At 43.0% G+C, this 22623-nt stretch overlaps 1 pseudogene; it reads right to left on the bottom strand.

Annotated features, from left to right (window-relative positions):
• Window positions 1-22623, bottom strand: part of LOC135536472 (ryanodine receptor 2-like) — a 317124-nt pseudogene that overhangs the window by 208770 nt on the left and 85731 nt on the right.

Raw genomic sequence — 22623 nt, 5'->3', positions numbered from 1 at the left:
AGACTATAACCAGGGAACACTGTACCAATGGTATGAGGTATAGACTATAACCAGGGAACACTACCAATGGTATGAGGTATAGACTATAACCAGGGAACACTACCAATGGTATGAGGTATAGACTATAACCAGGGAACACTGTACCAATGGTATGAGGTATAGACTACAACCAGGGAACACTGTACCAATGGTATGAGGTATAGACTATAACCAGGGAACACTGTACCAATGGTATGAGGTATAGACTATAACCAGGGAACACTGTACCAATGGTATGAGGTATAGACTATAACCAGGGAACACTGTACTAATGGTATGAGGTATAGACTATAACCAGGGAACACTGTACCAATGGTATGAGCTATAGACTCTAACCAGGGAACACTGTACCAATGGTATGAGGTATAGACTATAACCAGGGAACACTGTACCAATGGTATGAGGTATAGACTATAACCAGGGAACACTGTACCAATGGTATGAGGTATAGACTATAACCAGGGAACACTGTACCAATGTTATGAGGTATAGACTATAACCAGGGGACACTGTACCAATGGTATGAGCTATAGACTATAACCAGGGAACACTGCACCAATGGTACAGTACCTATATACTGTACCTCTATACTGTACCTCTATACTATATCTCCTCTATACTGTACCTCTATACTGTATCTCCTCTATACTGTACCTCTATACTGTATCTCCTCTATACTGTACCTCAATACTGTACCTCTATACTGTACCTCTATACTGTACCTCTATACTGTATCTATATAATGTACCTCCTCTATACTGTACCTCCTCTATACTGTACCTCTATACTGTATCTCTATACTGTACCTCTATACTGTATCTCTATACTTTACCTCCTCTATACTGTATCTCTAAACTGTACCTCCTCTATACTGTACCTCTATACTGTACCTCTATACTGTACCTCCTCTATACTGTACCTCTATACTGTACCTCTATACTGTACCTCCTCTATACTGTACATCTATACTGTACATCCTCTATACTGTACCTCTATACTGTACCTCTATACTGTACCTCTATACTGTATCTCCTCTATACTGTACCTCTATACTGTATCTCCTCTGTACTGTACCTCCTCTATACTGTACCTCCTCTATACTGTACCTCCTCTATACTGTACCTCCTCTATACTATACCTCTATACTATATCTCTATATTGTACCTCTATACTGTACCTCCTCTATACTGTACCTCCTCTATACTGTATCTCTATACTGTACCTCCTCTATACTGTACCTCTATACTGTACCTCTATACTGTATCTCTATACTATACCTCCTCTATACTGTACCTCCTCTATACTGTACCTCCTCTATACTGTACCTCCTCTATACTGTACCTCTATACTGTACCTCTATACTGTACCTCTATACTGTACCTCCTCTATACTGTACCTCCTCTATACTGTACCTCTATACTGTACCTCTATACTGTACCTCCTCTATACTGTATATCTATACTGTATCTCTATACTGTACCTCCTCTATACTGTACCTGTATACTGTACCTCCTCTATACTGTATCTCTATACTGTACCTCCTCTATACTGTATCTCTATACTGTACCTCTATACTGTATCTCTATACTGTATCTCTATATTGTATCTCTATACTGTACCTCTATACTGTATCTCTATACTGTACCTCCTCTATACTGTATCTCCTCTATACTGTACCTCCTCTATACTGTACCTCCTCTATACTGTATCTCTATACTGTACCTCCTCTATACTGTATCTCTATACTGTACCTCCTCTATACTGTACCTCTATACTGTACCTCTATACTGTATCTCTATACTATACCTCCTCTATACTGTACCTCCTCTATACTGTACCTCCTCTATACTGTACCTCCTCTATACTGTACCTCTATACTGTACCTCTATACTGTACCTCTATACTGTACCTCCTCTATACTGTACCTCCTCTATACTGTACCTCTATACTGTACCTCTATACTGTACCTCCTCTATACTGTATATCTATACTGTATCTCTATACTGTACCTCCTCTATACTGTACCTGTATACTGTACCTCCTCTATACTGTATCTCTATACTGTACCTCCTCTATACTGTATCTCTATACTGTACCTCTATACTGTATCTCTATACTGTATCTCTATATTGTATCTCTATACTGTACCTCTATACTGTATCTCTATACTGTACCTCCTCTATACTGTATCTCCTCTATACTGTACCTCCTCTATACTGTACCTCCTCTATACTGTATCTCTATACTGTACCTCTATACTGTACCTCTATACTGTACCTCTATACTGTACCTCTATACTGTACCTCCTCTATACTGTACCTCCTCTATACTGTACCTCTATACTGTACCTCCTCTATACTGTACATCTATACTGTACATCCTCTATACTGTACCTCTATACTGTACCTCTATACTGTACCTCTATACTGTACCTCTATACTGTATCTCCTCTATACTGTACCTCTATACTGTATCTCCTCTGTACTGTATCTCCTCTATACTGTACCTCCTCTATACTGTACCTCCTCTATACTGTACCTCCTCTATACTGTACCTCCTCTATATTGTATCTCTATATTGTACCTCTATATTGTACCTCTATACTGTATCTCTATACTGTATCTCTATACTGTACCTCCTCTATACTGTACCTCCTCTATACTGTACCTCTATACTGTATCTCTATACTGTACCTCTATACTGTATCTCTAAACTGTACCTCCTCTATACTGTACCTCTATACTGTACCTCTATACTGTACCTCCTCTATACTGTACCTCTATACTGTACCTCTATACTGTACCTCTATACTGTACATCTATACTGTACATCCTCTATACTGTACCTCTATACTGTACCTCTATACTGTACCTCTATACTGTATCTCCTCTATACTGTACCTCTATACTGTATCTCCTCTATACTGTACCTCCTCTATACTGTACCTCCTCTATACTGTACCTCCTCTATACTGTACCTCCTCTATACTGTACCTCTATACTGTATCTCTATATTGTACCTCTATACTGTACCTCCTCTATACTGTACCTCCTCTATACTGTATCTCTATACTGTACCTCCTCTATACTGTACCTCCTCTATACTGTACCTCTATACTGTACCTCTATACTGTACCTCCTCTATACTGTATATCTATACTGTATCTCTATACTGTACCTCCTCTATACTGTACCTCCTCTATACTGTATCTCTATACTGTACCTCCTCTATACTGTATCTCTATACTGTACCTCTATACTGTATCTCTATACTGTATCTCTATATTGTATCTCTATACTGTACCTCTATACTGTATCTCTATACTGTACCTCCTCTATACTGTATCTCCTCTATACTGTACCTCCTCTATACTGTACCTCCTCTATACTGTATCTCTATACTGTATCTCTATACTGTACCTCTATACTGTACCTCTATACTGTACCTCCTCTATACTGTACCTCTATACTGTACCTCTATACTGTACCTCCTCTATACTGTACATCTATACTGTACATCCTCTATACTGTACCTCTATACTGTACCTCTATACTGTACCTCTATACTGTACCTCTATACTGTATCTCCTCTATACTGTACCTCTATACTGTATCTCCTCTGTACTGTATCTCCTCTATACTGTACCTCCTCTATACTGTACCTCCTCTATACTGTACCTCCTCTATACTGTACCTCCTCTATACTGTATCTCTATATTGTATCTCTATATTGTACCTCTATATTGTATCTCTATACTGTACCTCCTCTATACTGTACCTCTATACTGTATCTCTATACTGTACCTCCTCTATACTGTACCTCCTCTATACTGTACCTCTATACTGTACCTCTATACTGTACCTCTATACTGTACCTCCTCTATACTGTACCTCCTCTATACTGTACCTCCTCTATACTGTACCTCCTCTATACTGTACCTCCTCTATACTGTACCTCCTCTATACTGTACCTCTATACTGTACCTCTATACTGTACCTCCTCTATACTGTACCTCCTCTATACTGTACCTCCTCTATACTGTACCTCTATACTGTACCTCTATACTGTATCTCTATACTGTACCTCCTCTATACTGTACCTCCTCTATACTGTACCTCTATACTGTACCTCTATACTGTATCTCTATACTGTACCTCCTCTATACTGTACCTCCTCTATACTGTACCTCTATACTGTACCTCTATACTGTACCTCTATACTGTACCTCTATACTGTACCTCCTCTATACTGTACCTCCTCTATACTGTACCTCCTCTATACTGTACCTCCTCTATACTGTACCTCCTCTATACTGTACCTCTATACTGTACCTCTATACTGTACCTCCTCTATACTGTACCTCCTCTATACTGTACCTCCTCTATACTGTACCTCCTCTATACTGTACCTCTATACTGTACCTCTATACTGTACCTCTATACTGTACCTCTATACTGTATCTCTATACTGTATCTCTATACTGTACCTCCTCTATACTGTATCTCTATACTGTACCTCCTCTATACTGTACCTCCTCTATACTGTACCTCCTCTATACTGTACCTCTATACTGTACCTCTATACTGTACCTCTATACTGTACCTCTATACTGTACCTCCTCTATACTGTACCTCTATACTGTACCTCTATACTGTACCTCTATACTGTACCTCTATACTGTACCTCTATACTGTACCTCCTCTATACTGTACCTCATCTATACTGTACCTCATCTATACTGTACCTCCTCTATACTGTACCTCCTCTATACTGTACCTCTATACTGTACCTCTATACTGTACCTCTATACTGTACCTCTATACTGTACCTCTATACTGTACCTCTATACTATATCTCCATAATGTACCTCTATACTGTACCTCTATACTGTACCTCTATACTGCATCTCTATACTGTACCTCTATACTGTATCTCTATACTGTACCTCCTCTATACTGTATCTCTATACAGTATCTGTATACTGTACCTATATACTGTACCTCCTCTATACTGTACCTCCTCTATACTGTACCTCCTCTATACTGTACCTCCTCTATACTGTACCTCCTCTATACTGTATCTCTATACTGTATCTCTATACTCTACCTCCTCTATACTGTACCTCCTCTATACTGTATCTCTATACTGTATCTCTATACTCTACCTCCTCTATACTCTACCTCCTCTATACTGTACCTCCTCTATACTGTATCTCTATACTGTATCTCTATACTGTACCTCCTCTATACTGTATCTCTATACAGTATCTCTATACTGTACCTCTATACTGTACCTCCTCTATACTGTACCTCCTCTATACTGTATCTCTATACTGTACCTCTATACTGTATCTCTATACTGTATCTCTATACTGTACCTCCTCTATACTATATCTCTATACTGTACCTCTATACTGTACCTCTATACTGTACCTCTATACTGTATCTCTATACTGTATCTCTATACTGTACCTCTATACTGTATATCTATACTGTACCTCCTCTATACTGTACCTCTATACTGTACCTCTATACTGTACCTCTATACTGTACCTCTATAATGTACCTCTATACTGTATCTCTATACTGTATCTCTATACTGTACCTCTATACTGTATCTCCTCTATACTGTACCTCTATACTGTATCTCTATACTGTACCTCTATACTGTATCTCCTCTATACTGTACCTCTATACTGTACCTCCTCTATACTGTACCTCTATACTGTACCTCTATACTGTACCTCTATACTGTACCTCCTCTATACTGTATCTCTATACTGTATCTCTATACTGTATCTCTATAATGTACCTCCTCTATACTATATCTCTATACTGTACCTCTATACTGTATCTCTATACTGTACCTCTATACTGTACCTCCTCTATACTGTACCTCTATACTGTATCTCTATACTGTATCTCTATACTATACCTCCTCTATACTGTACCTCTATACTGTACCTCCTCTATACTTTATCTCTATACTGTATCTCTATACTGTATCTCTATACTGTATCTCTATAATGTACCTCCTCTACACTATATCTCTATACTGTACCTCTATACTGTATCTCTATACTGTACCTCTATACTGTACCTCCTCTATACTATACCTCTATACTGTATCTCTATACTGTACCTCTATATTGTACCTCTATACTGTATCTCCTCTATACTGTACCTCTATACTGTATCTCCTCTATACTGTACCTCTATACTGTATCTCCTCTATACTGTACCTCTATACTGTATCTCCTCTATACTGTACCTCTATACTGTATCTCCTCTATACTGTACATCTATACTGTACCTCTATACTGTACCTCTATACTGTACCTCTATACTGTACCTCTATACTGTATCTCTATAATGTACCTCCTCTATACTGTACCTCTATACTGTATCTCTATACTGTATCTCTATACTGTACCTCTATACTGTATCTCTATACTGTACCTCTATACTGTATCTCTATACTGTACCTCCTCTATACTGTACCTCCTCTATACTGTACCTCCTCTATACTGTACCTCCACTATACTGTACCTCCTCTATACTGTACCTCCTCTATACTGTATCTCTATACTGTACCTCTATACTGTACCTCTATACTGTATCTCCTCTATACTGTACCTCTATACGGTACCTCCTCTATACTGTACATCTATATTGTATCTCTATACTGTATCTCCTCTATACTGTATATCTATACTGTACCTCTATACTGTACCTCCTCTATACTGTACCTCCTCTATACTGTACCTCCTCTACACTGTACCTCCTCTACACTGTACCTCCTCTATACTGTACCTCTATACTGTATCTCTATACTGTACCTCTATAAGGTATCTCTATACTGTACCTCTATACTGTATCTCCTCTATACTGTACCTCTATACTGTATCTCTATACTGTATCTCTATACTGTATCTCTATACTGTATCTCCTCTATACTGTACCTCTATACTGTATCTCCTCTATACTGTACCTCCTCTATACTGTACCTCTATACTGTATCTCTATACTGTATCTCCTCTATACTGTACCTCCTCTATACTGTACCTCTATACTGTATCTCTATACTGTACCTCTATACTGTATCTCTATACTGTATCTCTATACATTACCTCCTCTATACATTACCTCCTCTATACTGTATCTCCTCTATACTGCATCTCTATACTGCATCTCTATACTGTACCTCTATACTGTACCTCTATACTGTACCTCCTCTATACTGTACCTCCTCTATAATGTATCTCTATACTGCATCTCTATACTGTACCTCTATACTGTACCTCTATACTGTACCTCCTCTATACTGTACCTCCTCTATAATGTATCTCTATACTGTATCTCTATACTGTATCTCCTCTATAATGTATCTCTATACTGTATCTCTATACTGTATCTCCTCTATACTGTATCTCTATACTGTACCTCCTCTATAATGTATCTCTATACTGTATCTCTATACTGTATCTCCTCTATACTGTATCTCTATACTGTATCTCTATACTGCATCTCTATACTGTACCTCTATACTGTACCTCTATACTGTACCTCCTCTATACTGTACCTCCTCTATAATGTACCTCTATACTGTATCTCTATACTGTACCTCTATACTGTATCTCTATACTGTACCTCTATACTGCATCTCTATACTGTACCTCTATACTGTATCTCCTCTATACTGTACCTCTATACTGTACCTCCTCTATACTGTACCTCTATACTGTACCTCTATACTGCATCTCTATACTGTACCTCCTCTATACTGTACCTCTATACTGTACCTCTATACTGTACCTCTATACTGTACCTCCTCTATACTGTACCTCTATACTGTACCTCTATACTGTACCTCTATACTGTACCTCTATACTGTACCTCTATACTGTACCTCTATACATTACCTCTATACTGTATATCTATACTGTATCTCTATACTGTACCTCCTCTATACTGTACCTCTATACTGTACCTCTATACTGTACCTCTATACTGCATCTCTATACTGTACCTCCTCTATACTGTACCTCTATACTGTACCTCTATACTGTACCTCTATACTGTACCTCTATACTGTTCCTCTATACATTACCTCTATACTGTATATCTATACTGTATCTCTATACTGTACCTCCTCTATACTGTACCTCTATACTGTACCTCTATACTGTACCTCTATACTGCATCTCTATACTGTACCTCCTCTATACTGTACCTCTATACTGTACCTCTATACTGTACCTCTATACTGTTCCTCTATACTGTTCCTCTATACTGTACCTCTATACTGTATCTCTATAATGTACCTCTATACTGTATCTCTATACTGTACCTCTATACTGTACCTCTATACTGTACCTCTATACTGTACCTCTATACTGTACCTCTATACTGTACCTCCTCTATACTGTACCTCTATACTGTACCTCTATACTGTATCTCCTCTATACTGTACCTCTATACTGTACCTCTATACTGTATCTCTATACTGTACCTCTATACTGTACCTCTATACTGTATCTCCTCTATACTGTATCTCCATACTGTACCTCTATACTGTATCTCTATACTGTACCTCTATACTGTACCTCTATACTGTACCTCTATACTGTATCTCTATACTGTTCCTCTATACTGTATCTCCTCTATACTGTATCTCTATACTCTACCTCTATACTGTACCTCCTCTATACTGTACCTCTATACTGTATCTCTATACTGTACCTCCTCTATACTGTACCTCTATACTGTACCTCTATACTGTACCTCTATACTGTATCTCCTCTATACTGTATCTCTATACTGTACCTCTATACTGTACCTCCTCTATACTGTACCTCTATACTGTATCTCCTCTATACTGTATCTCTATACTGTACCTCTATACTGTATCTCTATACTGTACCTCTATACTGTACCTCTATACTGTACCTCCTCTATACTGTTTCTCTATACTGTACCTCCTCTATACTGTACCTCTATACTGTATCTCCTCTATACTGTACCTCTATACTGTATCTCTATACTGTACCTCCTCTATACTGTACCTCTATACTGTATCTCCTCTATACTGTACCTCCTCTATACTGTACCTCTATACTGTACCTCTATACTGTATCTCCTCTATACTGTACCTCCTCTATACTGTACCTCTATACTGTATCTCTATACTGTACCTCTATACTGTATCTCCTCTATACTGTACCTCTATACTGTACCTCCTCTATACTGTATCTCCTCTATACTGTACCTCTATACTGTACCTCTATACTGTATCTCTATACTGTATCTCTATACTGTATCTCTATACTGTATCTCTATACTGTACCTCCTCTATACTGTATCTCCTCTATACTGTATCTCTATACTGTATCTCTATACTGTACCTCCTCTATACTGTACCTCCTCTATACTGTACCTCTATACTGTACCTCCTCTATACTGTTTCTCTATACTGTACCTCCTCTATACTGTACCTCTATACTGTACCTCCTCTATACTGTATCTCCTCTATACTGTATCTCTATACTGTATCTCTATACTGTATCTCCTCTATACTGTATCTCTATACTGTATCTCCTCTATACTGTATCTCTGTACTGTACCTCCTCTATACTGTATCTCTGTACTGTACCTCCTCTATACTGTACCTCTATACTGTATCTCCTCTATACTGTACCTCTATACTGTATCTCCTCTATACTGTATCTCTATACTGTATCTCTATACTGTACCTCTATACTGTATCTCTATACTGTATCTCTATACTGTACCTCTATACTGTATCTCTATACTGTACCTACGTTGGGTACAGGGTGGGCTGACCAAGTTAGTTTGCTGGTAGAGTTGGGCCTTGTCTTACTTTCTCCAGGTCTGGTTCCCTCAGGGCCAGAGCCAGTTCGTTGTTGTCCATCACAGAGGCAGCGGCCACATCTAGTGGAGTAGAGCCTCGCATGGAGGGAGACGCTGGGGGAGAGAGAGAGACACACACAGAGAGGAGAGAGAGACACAGAAAGAGGGAGAGGGAGACACACAGAGAGAGGGAGAGAGAGACACACACAGAGAGGGAGAGAGAGACACAGAGAGAGAGAGAGAGAGATAGACACACAGAGGGAGGGAGAGAGAGACACACAAAGAGAGGGAGAGGGAGACACACAGAGAGCGGGAGAGAGAGACACAGAGAGAGGGAGAGGGAGACACACAGAGAGAGAGAGAGAGAGAGACACACAGAGAGGGAGAGAGAGACACAGAGAGAGAGAGAGAGAGAGAGAGAGAGAGAGACACAGAGAGCGGGAGAGAGAGACACAGAGAGAGGGAGAGGGAGACACACAGAGAGAGAGAGAGAGAGACACACACAGAGAGGGAGAGAGAGACACAGAGAGAGAGAGAGAGAGACACACACAGAGGGAGGGAGAGCAACACAGAGAGACCATTATCCCCAGCAAGCTGAAGCGTCAGTTAAAGCCTATGGAGCATACCAAAGCACTCCAGATCTCATCAGATACAAGTGGAAAGACAACGGCTGCATCCAGAATGTCAAGCCTCTCCCTAGAAAGTGCCCTACTCTCAATGTAAAGCCTTTGGTCTCTGGTCAGCAGTAGGGCACGACTTAGTGAATAGGGAGCCATTTTAGACACTCACCAAGCCCGACGCTGCTGTTCTCCAGCAGGTAGCTGAGGTGGTCGAACATGGCTTTCTGGTTCTGTCTGCTGATGCGACAGAAGTAACACAGGAAACGACAGCAGTTGGCCACCATCTTAGGGAAGGTGATTTCCTGAACAACAAGGAACAGACAACACTGTTTTACTCTGCTTTACAAGTGTTACACAGTGAACGGGACAGGAAGTGACGTTAGAGGTGTTACACAGTGAACGGGACAGGAAGTGACGTTAGTAATGTTACACAGTGAACGGGACAGGAAGTGACGTTAGAAGTGTTACACAGTGAACGGGACAGGAAGTGGCGTTAGTAATGTTACACAGTGAGCGGGACAGGAAGTGGCGTTAGTAATGTTACACAGTGAGCGGGACAGGAAGTGGCGTTAGAAGTGTTACACAGTGAGCGGGACAGGAAGTGGCGTTAGTAATGTTACACAGTGAGCGGGACAGGAAGTGGCGTTAGAAGTGTTACACAGTGAACGGGACAGGAAGTGGCGTTAGAAGTGTTACACAGTGAGCGGGACAGGAAGTGACGTTAGAAGTGTTACACAGTGAACGGGACAGGAAGTGACGTTAGTAATGTTACACAGTGAACGGGACAGGAAGTGACGTTAGAAGTGTTACACAGTGAACGGGACAGGAAGTGACGTTAGTAATGTTACACAGTGAACGGGACAGGAAGTGACGTTAGAAGTGTTACACAGTGAACGGGACAGGAAGTGACATTAGTAATGTTACACAGTGAACGGGACAGGAAGTGACGTTAGAAGTGTTACACAGTGAACGGGACAGGAAGTGGCGTTAGAAGTGTTACACAGTGAGCGGGACAGGAAGTGAGCGTTAGTAATGTTACACAGTGAACGGGACAGGAAGTGACGTTAGAAGTGTTACACAGTGAACGGGACAGGAAGTGACGTTAGAAGTGTTACACAGTGAACGGGACAGGAAGTGACGTTAGAAGTGTTACACAGTGAACGGGACAGGAAGTGACGTTAGAAGTGTTACACAGTGAACGGGACAGGAAGTGAGGTTAGAAGTGTTACACAGTGAACGGGACAGGAAGTGACGTTAGAAGTGTTACACAGTGAACGGGACAGGAAGTGACATTAGTAATGTTACACAGTGAACGGGACAGGAAGTGACGTTAGAAGTGTTACACAGTGAACGGGACAGGAAGTGACGTTAGAAGTGTTACACAGTGAACGGGACAGGAAGTGACGTTAGTAATGTTACACAGTGAACGGGACAGGAAGTGACGTTAGAAGTGTTACACAGTGAACGGGACAGGAAGTGACGTTAGAAGTGTTACACAGTGAACGGGACAGGAAGTGACGTTAGAGTGTTACACAGTGAACGGGACAGGAAGTGACGTTAGAAGTGTTACACAGTGAACGGGACAGGAAGTGAGGTTAGAAGTGTTACACAGTGAACGGGACAGGAAGTGACGTTAGAAGTGTTACACAGTGAACGGGACAGGAAGTGACGTGAGTAATGTTACACAGTGAACGGGACAGGAAGTGAGGTTAGAAGTGTTACACAGTGAACGGGACAGGAAGTGACGTTAGAAGTGTTACACAGTGAACGGGACAGGAAGTGACATTAGTAATGTTACACAGTGAACGGGACAGGAAGTGACGTTAGAAGTGTTACACAGTGAACGGGACAGGAAGTGACGTTAGAAGTGTTACACAGTGAACGGGACAGGAAGTGACGTTAGTAATGTTACACAGTGAACGGGACAGGAAGTGACGTTAGAAGTGTTACACAGTGAACGGGACAGGAAGTGACGTTAGAAGTGTTACACAGTGAACGGGACAGGAAGTGACGTTAGAAGTGTTACACAGTGAACGGGACAGGAAGTGACGTTAGAAATGTTACACAGTGAGCGGGACAGGAAGTGAACGTTACAGAAGTGTTACACAGTGAACGGGACAGGAAGTGACATGAGTAATGTTACACAGTGAGCGGGACAGGAAGTGGCGTTAGTAATGTTACACAGTGAGCGGGACAGGAAGTGACGTTAGAAGTGTTACACAGTGAGCGGGACAGGAAGTGGCGTTAGAATGTTACACAGTGAGCGGGACAGGAAGTGTTACGTTAGAAGTGTTACACAGTGAGCGCGGGACAGGAAGTGGCGTTAGAAGTGTTACACAGTGAGCGGGACAGGAAGTGGCGTTAGTAATGTTACACAGTGAATGGGACAGGAAGTGACGTTAGAAGTGTTACACAGTGAGCGGGACAGGAAGTGACGTTAGAAGTGTTACACAGTGAGCGGGACAGGAAGTGGCGTTAGAAGTGTTACACAGTGAGCGGGACAGGAAGTGGCGTTAGAAGTGTTACACAGTGAGAACGGGACAGGAAGTGAGGTTAGAAGTGTTACACAGTGAGCGGGACAGGAAGTGGCGTTAGAAGTGTTACACAGTGAGCGGGACAGGAAGTGACGTTAGTAATGTTACACAGTGAGCGGGACAGGAAGTGGCGTTAGAAGTGTTACACAGTGAACGGGACAGGAAGTGGCGTTAGAAGTGTTACACAGTGAGCGGGACAGGAAGTGGCGTTAGTAATGTTACACAGTGAGCGGGACAGGAAGTGGCGTTAGTAATGTTACACAGTGAGCGGGACAGGAAGTGACGTTAGAAGTGTTACACAGTGAGCGGGACAGGAAGTGACGTTAGAAGTGTTACACAGTGAGCGGGACAGGAAGTGACGTTAGTAATGTTACACAGTGAGCGGGACGGAAATGGCGTTAGAAATGTTACACAGTGAATGGGACAGGAAGTGGCGTTAGTAATGTTACACAGTGAGCGGGACAGGAAGTGACGTTAGTAATGTTACACAGTGAGCGGGACTGGAAGTGACATTAGAAGTGTTACACAGTGAGCGGGACAGGAAGTGACGTTAGAAGTGTTACACAGTGAGCGGGACAGGAAGTGACGTTAGTAATGTTACACAGTGAGCGGGACAGGAAGTGACGTTAGAAATGTTACACAGTGAATGGGACAGGAAGTGGCGTTAGTAATGTTACACAGTGAGCGGGACAGGAAGTAGCGTTAGTAATGTTACACAGTTAACGGACAGGAAGTGGCGTTAGAAGTGTTACACAGTGAGCGGGACAGGAAGTGACGTTAGAAGTGTTACACAGTGAACGGGACAGGAAGTGACGTTAGAAGTGTTACACAGTGAACGGGACAGGAAGTGACGTTAGAGGTGTTACACTGTGAACGGGACAGGAAGTGACATTACAACTGTATCTTGCCTATGCTGCTCTGTACCATCACTCATTCATATATCCTTATGTACATATTCTTTATCCCCTTACACTGTGTATAAGACAGTAGATTAGGAATTGTTAGTTAGATTACTTGTTGGTTATTACTGCATTGTCGGAACGAGAAGCACAAGCATTTCGCTAAACTCGCATTAACATCTGCTAACCATGTGTATGTGACCATTAACATCTGCTAACCATGTGTATGTGACCATTAACATCTGCTAACCATGTGTATGTGACCATTAACATCTGCTAACCATGTGTATGTGACTATTAACATCTGCTAACCATGTGTATGTGACCATTAACATCTGCTAACCATGTGTATGTGACCATTAACATCTGCTAACCATGTGTATGTGACTATTAACATCTGCTAACCCTGTGTATGTGACCATTAACATCTGCTAACCATGTGTATGTGACTATTAACATCTGCTAACCATGTGTATGTGACCATTAACATCTGCTAACCATGTGCATGTGACCAATAACATCTGCTAACCATGTGTATGTGACCATTAACACCTGCTAACCATGTGACCATTAACATCTGCTAACCATGTGTATGTGACCAATAACATATGCTAACCATGTGACCATTAACATCTGCTAACCATGTGTACGTGACCATTAACATCTGCTAACCATGTGTATGTGACAAATACAATTTGATTTGAACAATGACATGACATCAATAAACTATCAATCACTAATGATATCAATGAATTATCAATCACTAATGATATCAATGAATTATCAATCACTCATGACATGACATCTGGGCCCAACGCAGCTCAGAGTGCTGATCTGGGATCAGTTTAGCCTTTGACATGGTGAAGTGTTATAGGGACTGGTTGAACTTGATGCCCAACGCAGCTCAGAGTGCTGATCTGGGATCAGTTTAGCCTTTTACATGGTGAAGTGTTATAGGGACTGGTTGAACTTGATGCCCAACGCAGCTCAGAGTGCTGATCTGGGATCAGCTTAGCCTTTTACATGGTGAAGTGTTATAGGGACTGGTTGAACTTGAAGCCCAACGCAGCTCAGAGTGCTGATCTGGGATCAGTTTAGCCTTTGACATGGTGAAGTGTTATAGGGACTGGTTGAACTTGATGCCCAACGCAGCTCAGAGTGCTGATCTGGGATCAGTTTAGCCTTTGACATGGTGAAGTGTTATAGGGACTGGTTGAACTTGATGCTAGATCAAAACTGATCAAAAATACATAGATGGAACAAATTTAATTAGAAAAAATAAACCCTCCTTCAAACAGTACACACACACACACACACACACGCACACACACACACACACACACACCCTTATGAGCAATTACCTTGGATTCCCCTCCACTCAGCACGTTAACCATCACCTCCATGACCGTCTCATGCATCCCCAGAGCCCTCATCAGGTTGGGATGCTGGTAGAACACCTTGTTGTTCATGATGTCTCTGTAGAGAGACCAGACCAAGAGACAGGCAGGTAAACAAGCAGAGCTCTCATCAGGTTGGGATGCTGGTAGAACACCTTGTTGTTCATGATGTCTCTGTAGAGAGACCAGACCAAGAGACAGGCAGGTAAACAAGCAGAGCTCTCATCAGGTTGGGATGCTGGTAGAACACCTTGTTGTTCATGATGTCTCTGTAGAGAGACCAGACCAAGAGACAGGCAGGTAAACAAGCAGAGCTCTCATCAGGTTGGGATGCTGGTAGAACACCTTGTTGTTCATGATGTCTCTGTAGAGAGACCAGACCAAGAGACAGGCAGGTAAACAAGCAGAGCTCTCATCAGGTTGGGATGCTGGTAGAACACCTTGTTGTTCATGATGTCTCTGTAGAGAGACCAGACCAAGAGACAGGCAGGTAAACAAGCAGAGCTCTCATCAGGTTGGGATGCTGGTAGAACACCTTGTTGTTCATGATGTCTCTGTAGAGAGACCAGACCAAGAGACAGGCAGGTAAACAAGCAGAGCTCTCATCAGGTTGGGATGCTGGTAGAACACCTTGTTGTTCATGATGTCTCTGTAGAGAGACCAGACCAAGAGACAGGCAGGTAAACAAGCAGAGCTCTCATCAGGTTGGGATGCTGGTAGAACACCTTGTTGTTCATGATGTCTCTGTAGAGAGACCAGACCAAGAGACAGGCAGGTAAACAAGCAGAGCTCTCATCAGGTTGGGATGCTGGTAGAACACCTTGTTGTTCATGATGTCTCTGTAGAGAGACCAGACCAAGAGGCAGGCAGGTAAACAAGCAGAGCTCTCATCAGGTTGGGATGCTGGTAGAACACCTTGTTGTTCATGATGTCTCTGTAGAGAGACCAGACCAAGAGACAGGCAGGTAAACAAGCAGTGTGTAGTATGTAGTGTGTAGTGTAGAGCCGTTACCCCAGTTAGTATGTAGTGTGTAGTATGCAGTGTATAGTATGTAGTGTGTAGTATGCAGTGTGTAGTATGTAGTGTGTAGTATGTAATGTGTAGTATGTAGTGTGCAGTGTATTGCATGTAGTATGTAGTGTGTAGTATGTAGTGTATAGTATGTAGTGTGTAGTATGTAGTATGTAGTATATAGTGTATAGTATGTAGTATGTCGTGTATAGTGTGTAGTGTGTAGTGTGTAGTATGTAGTGTGTAGTATGTAGTATCTAGTGTGTAGTGTAGAGCCCTTACCCCAGCCCTCTGATCATCAGTTTCTCCTCCTCACGCCCCATGCTGAAGGGTTAGTGTGTAGTGTGTAGTGTGTAGTGTGTAGTGTAGAGCCCTTACCCCAGCCCTCTGATCATCAGTTTCTCCTCCTCGCCCCATGATGAAGGGTTAGTGTGTAGTGTGTAGTGTGTAGTGTGTAGTGTGTAGTGTAGAGCCCTTACCCCAGCCCTCTGATCATCAGTTTCTCCTCCTCGCGCCCCATGCTGAAGGGTTAGTGTGTAGTGTGTAGTGTGTAGTGTAGAGCCCTTACCCCAGCCCTCTGATCATCAGTTTCTCCTCCTCGCGCCCCATGATGAAGGGTTAGTGTGTAGTGTGTAGTATGTAGTGTGTAGTGTGTAGTGTAGAGCCCTTACCCCAGCCCTCTGATCATCAGTTTCTCCTCCTCGCGCCCCATGCTGAAGGGTTAGTGTGTAGTGTGTAGTATGTAGTGTGTAGTGTGTAGTGTAGAGCCCTTACCCCAGCCCTCTGATCATCAGTTTCTCCTCCTCACGCCCCATGATGAAGGGTTAGTGTGTAGTGTGTAGAGTGTAGAGTGTAGTGTGTAGTGTAGAGCCCTTACCCCAGCCCTCTGATCATCAGTTTCTCCACCTCGCGCCCCATGCTGAAGGGTTAGTGTGTAGTGTGTAGTATGTAGTATGTAGTGTGTAGTATGTAGTGTAGAGCCCTTACCCCAGCCCTCTGATCATCAGTTTCTCCTCCTCACGCCCCATGCGTACAGACAACAGTGATCTGATCTGTCCCAGTGACGCCAGCAGTTTGATGGTGTCCTCCACAGAGACTGAGTTGATGGTGTAGGCCTTGGGCAGGGCCCGGACCTGGCCCCCGATGCCGTCGTACTGACGGTGGAGTAGGACAAACATGGCTCTGATCAGCTCTGGGTCCTCCATGATGCTCTCCTGGGCCCAGCGTACCATGGTCTCACTGATCAGCTGCTGCAACGTGCCTGAAGGACCGGAGGCAACGCACCGCGGTCAGACACACAGCAAAGCACTGGGACAAGGACAAATCCATTGGTCTACTCTCTCTATTCAGACAGAGACACAGAGACACACAGAGAGAGAGAGAGACACACAGACAGACAGACAGACAGACAGACAGACAGACAGACAGACAGACAGACACACAGACACACAGACACACAGACACACAGAGAGAGAGACACACAGACAGACAGACAGACAGACAGACAGACAGACAGACAGACACACAGCAAAGCACTGGGACAAGGACAAATCCATTGGTCTACAGACAGACAGACCCAAAAAAGGACCAGCCTGATGCCAGATCTGTTAGTGCTGTCTAACCAACTCCTACCTGATGCCAGATCTGTTAGTGCTGTCTCACCAACTCCTACATGATGCCAGATCTGTTAGTGCTGTCTAACCAACTCCTACCTGATGCCAGATCTGTTAGTGCTGTCTAACCAACTCCTACCTGATGCCAGATCTGTTAGTGCTGTCTAACCAACTCCTACCTGATGCCAGATCTGTTAGTGCTGTCTAACCAACTCCTACCTGATGCCAGATCTGTTAGTGCTGTCTAACCAACTCCTACCTGATGCCAGATCTGTTAGTGCTGTCTAACCAACTCCTACCTGATGCCAGATCTGTTAGTGCTGTCTAACCAACTCCTACCTGATGCCAGATCTGTTAGTGCTGTCTAACCAACTCCTACATGGTGCCAGATCTGTTAGTGCTGTCTAACCAACTCCTACCTGATGCCAGATCTGTTAGTGTTGTCTAACCAACTCCTACCTGATGCCAGATCTGTTAGTGCTGTCTAACCAACTCCTACATGATGCCAGATCTGTTAGTGCTGTCTAACCAACTCCTACCTGATGCCAGATCTGTTAGTGCTGTCTAATCAACTCCTACCTGATGCCAGATCTGTTAGTGCTGTCTAACCAACTCCTACCTGATGCCAGATTTGTTAGTGCTGGCTAACCAACTCCTACATGATGCCAGATCTGTTAGTGCTGTCTAACCAACTCCTACCTGATGCCAGATCTGTTAGTGCTGTCTAACCAACTCCTACCTGATGCCACATCTGTTAGTGCTGTCTAATCAACTCCTACCTGATGCCAGATCTGTTAGTGCTGTCTAACCAACTCCTACCTGATGCCAGATCTGTTAGTGCTGTCTAACCAACTCCTACCTGATGCCACATCTGTTAGTGCTGTCTAATCAACTCCTACCTGATGCCAGATCTGTTAGTGCTGTCTAACCAACTCCTACCTGATGCCAGATCTGTTAGTGCTGTCTCACCAACTCCTACCTGATGCCAGATCTGTTAGTGCTGTCTAACCAACTCCTACCTGATGCCAGATCTGTTAGTGCTGTCTAACCAACTCATACATGATGCTAGACTGTGTCCCACAGAGAGAAGGCTGTCTGTAACACTGTGTCCTACAGAGAGAAGGCTGTCTGTAACACTGTGTCCCACAGAGAGAAGGCTGTCTGTAACACTGTGTCCCACAGAGAGAAGGCTGTCTGTAACACTGTGTCCTACAGAGAGAAGGCTGTCTGTAACACTGTGTCCTACAGAGAGAAGGCTGTCTGTAACACTGTGTCCTACAGAGAGAAGGCTGTCTGTAACACTGTGTCCTACAGAGAGAAGGCTGTCTGTAACACTGTGTCCTACAGAGAGAAGGCTGTCTGTAACACTGTGTCCCACAGAGAGAAGGCTGTCTGTAACACTGTGTCCTACAGAGAGAAGGCTGTCTGTAACACTGTGTCCTACAGAGAGAAGGCTGTCTGTAACACTGTGTCCTACAGAGAGAAGGCTGTCTGTAACACTGTGTCCTACAGAGAGAAGGCTGTCTGTAACACTGTGTCCTACAGAGAGAAGGCTGTCTGTAACACTGTGTCCTACAGAGAGAAGGCTGTCTGTAACACTGTGTCCTACAGAGAGAAGGCTGTCAGTAACACTGTGTCCTACAGAGAGAAGGCTGTCTGTAACACTGTGTCCTACAGAGAGAAGGCTGTCTGTAACACTGTGTCCTACAGAGAGAAGGCTGTCTGTAACACTGTGTCCTACAGAGAGAAGGCTGTCTGTAACACTGTGTCCCACAGAGAGAAGGCTGTCTGTAACACTGTGTCCTACAGAGAGAAGGCTGTCTAACACTGTGTCCTACAGAGAGAAGGCTGTCCGTAACACTGTGTCCTACAGAGAGAAGGCTGTCTGTAACACTGTGTCCTACAGAGAGAAGGCTGTCTGTAACACTGTGTCCCACAGAGAGAAGGCTGTCTGTAACACTGTGTCCTACAGAGAGAAGGCTGTCTAACACTGTGTCCTACAGAGAGAAGGCTGTCCGTAACACTGTGTCCTACAGAGAGAAGGCTGTCTGTAACACTGTGTCCTACAGAGAGAAGGCTGTCCGTAACACTGTGTCCTACAGAGAGAAGGCTGTCTGTAACACTGTGTCCTACAGAGAGAAGGCTGTCTGTAACACTGTGTCCTACAGAGAGAAGGCTGTCTGTAACACTGTGTCCTACAGAGAAGGCTGTCTGTAACACTGTGTCCTACAGAGAGAAGGCTGTCTGTAACACTGTGTCCCACAGAGAGAAGGCTGTCTGTAACACTGTGTCCTACAGAGAGAAGGCTGTCTGTAACACTGTGTCCTACAGAGAGAAGGCTGTCTGTAACACTGTGTCCTACAGAGAGAAGGCTTACTGGGTTTCTTATCTTTCTTCTTGTTCTTCGGCATGAAAGTCATCTTTTTCTTCAGGTAGACCACCTTCTCCACCAGAGACATGAGTCTTCCTCGGATGGTGAAGTCACTGTCTGCCTCGTTCAGCTTGTCCTCGTCGATCTCTATGCCTGACGACAGAGGGACAGGTAGCGTGTTAACTCTGGGTTGAATACCGTTAAGAGATTAATTCAAGGTCACCTAACTACTGGGTTTAATACCGTTAAGATATGAATTCAAGGTCACCTAACTAATGGGTTGAATACCGTTAAAATATGAATTCAAGGTCAACTAACTACTGGGTTGAATACCGTTAAGATATGAATTTAAGGTCAACTAACTAACTACTGGGTTGAATACCGTTAAGATATGAATTTAAGGTCACCTAACTAACTACTGGGTTGAATACCGTTAAGAGATTAATTCAAGGTCACCTAACTACTGGGTTTAATTAAGGTCACCATAATGACTTCAATGAAGCTCACAACTGAGCCAAACCAAGCCGAGCCGAGCTGAGCTATTCGTGGCTGGCCTGGGTAATGACTTCAATGAAGCTCACAACTGAGCCCAAACTGAGCCGAGCTGTTCTTGGCTGGCCTGGGTAATGACTTCAATGAAGCTCACAACTGAGCCCAAACCGAGCCGAGCTGTTCTTGGCTGGCCTGGTTACGGTGAAGAGCCGAGCTGTTCTTGGCTGGCCTGGTTACGGTAAAGAAACTAATCGGAGGTGTCCCAGTGCTACAGTGTTAAACAGACATACCACAGTGTGTCATCAGGTCCTCATGGAAGTCTACAAGCTGTTCTCTGATGTGCTCTGGACAGGGACAGTCCACCTTCTCGTCCTTAAAGCTCAGCAGCATGTTGATCTGAGAGGAGAACATCACTGAACGGTACCAACCTGCTCAACAAACTCACGGCCCTGATTGGTTAAGTATTCATTTAACAAACTGGTGAAATTGAACAAAACAGAAGATACTTGGGAAATGTTTTATCTGGAAAGCACATCGGTAGATACTCTACAGACTATCAGTAACAATTACCCTTAACCCTTAACCTTAACCCTATCCTAACCTTAACCTTAACCCTATCCTAACCTTAACCTTAACCCTATCCTATCCTAACCTTAACCTTAACCCTATCCTATCCTAACCTTAACCCATCTGTAGATACTCTACAGACTATCAGTAACAATTACCCTTACCCTCACCTTAACCTTAACACTATCCTAACCCTAACCTTAACCCTATCCTAACCCTAACCTTAACCCTATCCTTACCCTAACCATTACCCTAACCCTATCCTAACCTTAACCCATCTGTAGATACTCTACAGACTATCAGTAACAATTACCCTTACCCTCACCTTAACACTATCCTAACCCTAACCTTAACACTATCCTAACCCTAACCTTAACCCTATCCTAACCCTAACCTTAACCCTATCCTTACCCTAACCATTACCCTAACCCTATCCTAACCTTAACCCATCTGTAGATACTCTACAGACTATCAGTAACAATTACCCTTACCCTCACCTTAACCTTAACCCTATCCTATACTAACATTAACCCTCACCTTAACCTTAACCCTATCCTATCCTAACCTTAACCCATCTGTAGATACTCTACAGACTATCAGTAACAATTACCCTTACCCTCACCTTAACCTTAACCCTATCCTATACTAACATTAACCCTCACCTTAACCTTAACCCTATCCTATACTAACATTAACCCTAACCTTTACCTTAACCCTAACCTTAACCCTATCCTAACCCTATCCTAACCCTAACCTTAACCCTATCCTATACTAACATTAACCCTAACCTTAACCTTAACCCTATCCTATACTAACATTAACCCTAACCTTAACCTTAACCCTATCCTATACTAACATTAACCCTAACCTTAACCTTAACCCTATCCTATACTAACATTAACCCTAACCTTAACCTTAACCCTATCCTATACTAACATTAACCCTAACCTTAACCTTAACCCTATCCTAACCCTAACCCTAACCCATCTGTAGATACACTACAGACTATCAGTAACAATTACCCTAACCTTAACCCTATCCTAACCCTAACCTTAACCCTTATCCTAACATTAACCCTCATCCTAACCCTAACCTTAACCCTCATCCTAACCCTAACCTTAACCCTATCCTAACCCTAACCCATCTGTAGATACTCTCAGTAACAATTAAACTAACTACTAACCCTAAACTTAACCCTAACCCTACAGAC

Source organism: Oncorhynchus masou, unplaced genomic scaffold, assembly GCF_036934945.1.
Source record: "Oncorhynchus masou masou isolate Uvic2021 unplaced genomic scaffold, UVic_Omas_1.1 unplaced_scaffold_623, whole genome shotgun sequence".
NCBI classification, from domain to species: domain Eukaryota; kingdom Metazoa; phylum Chordata; class Actinopteri; order Salmoniformes; family Salmonidae; genus Oncorhynchus; species Oncorhynchus masou.
This window is presented reverse-complemented; position numbering and strand designations above follow the sequence as displayed.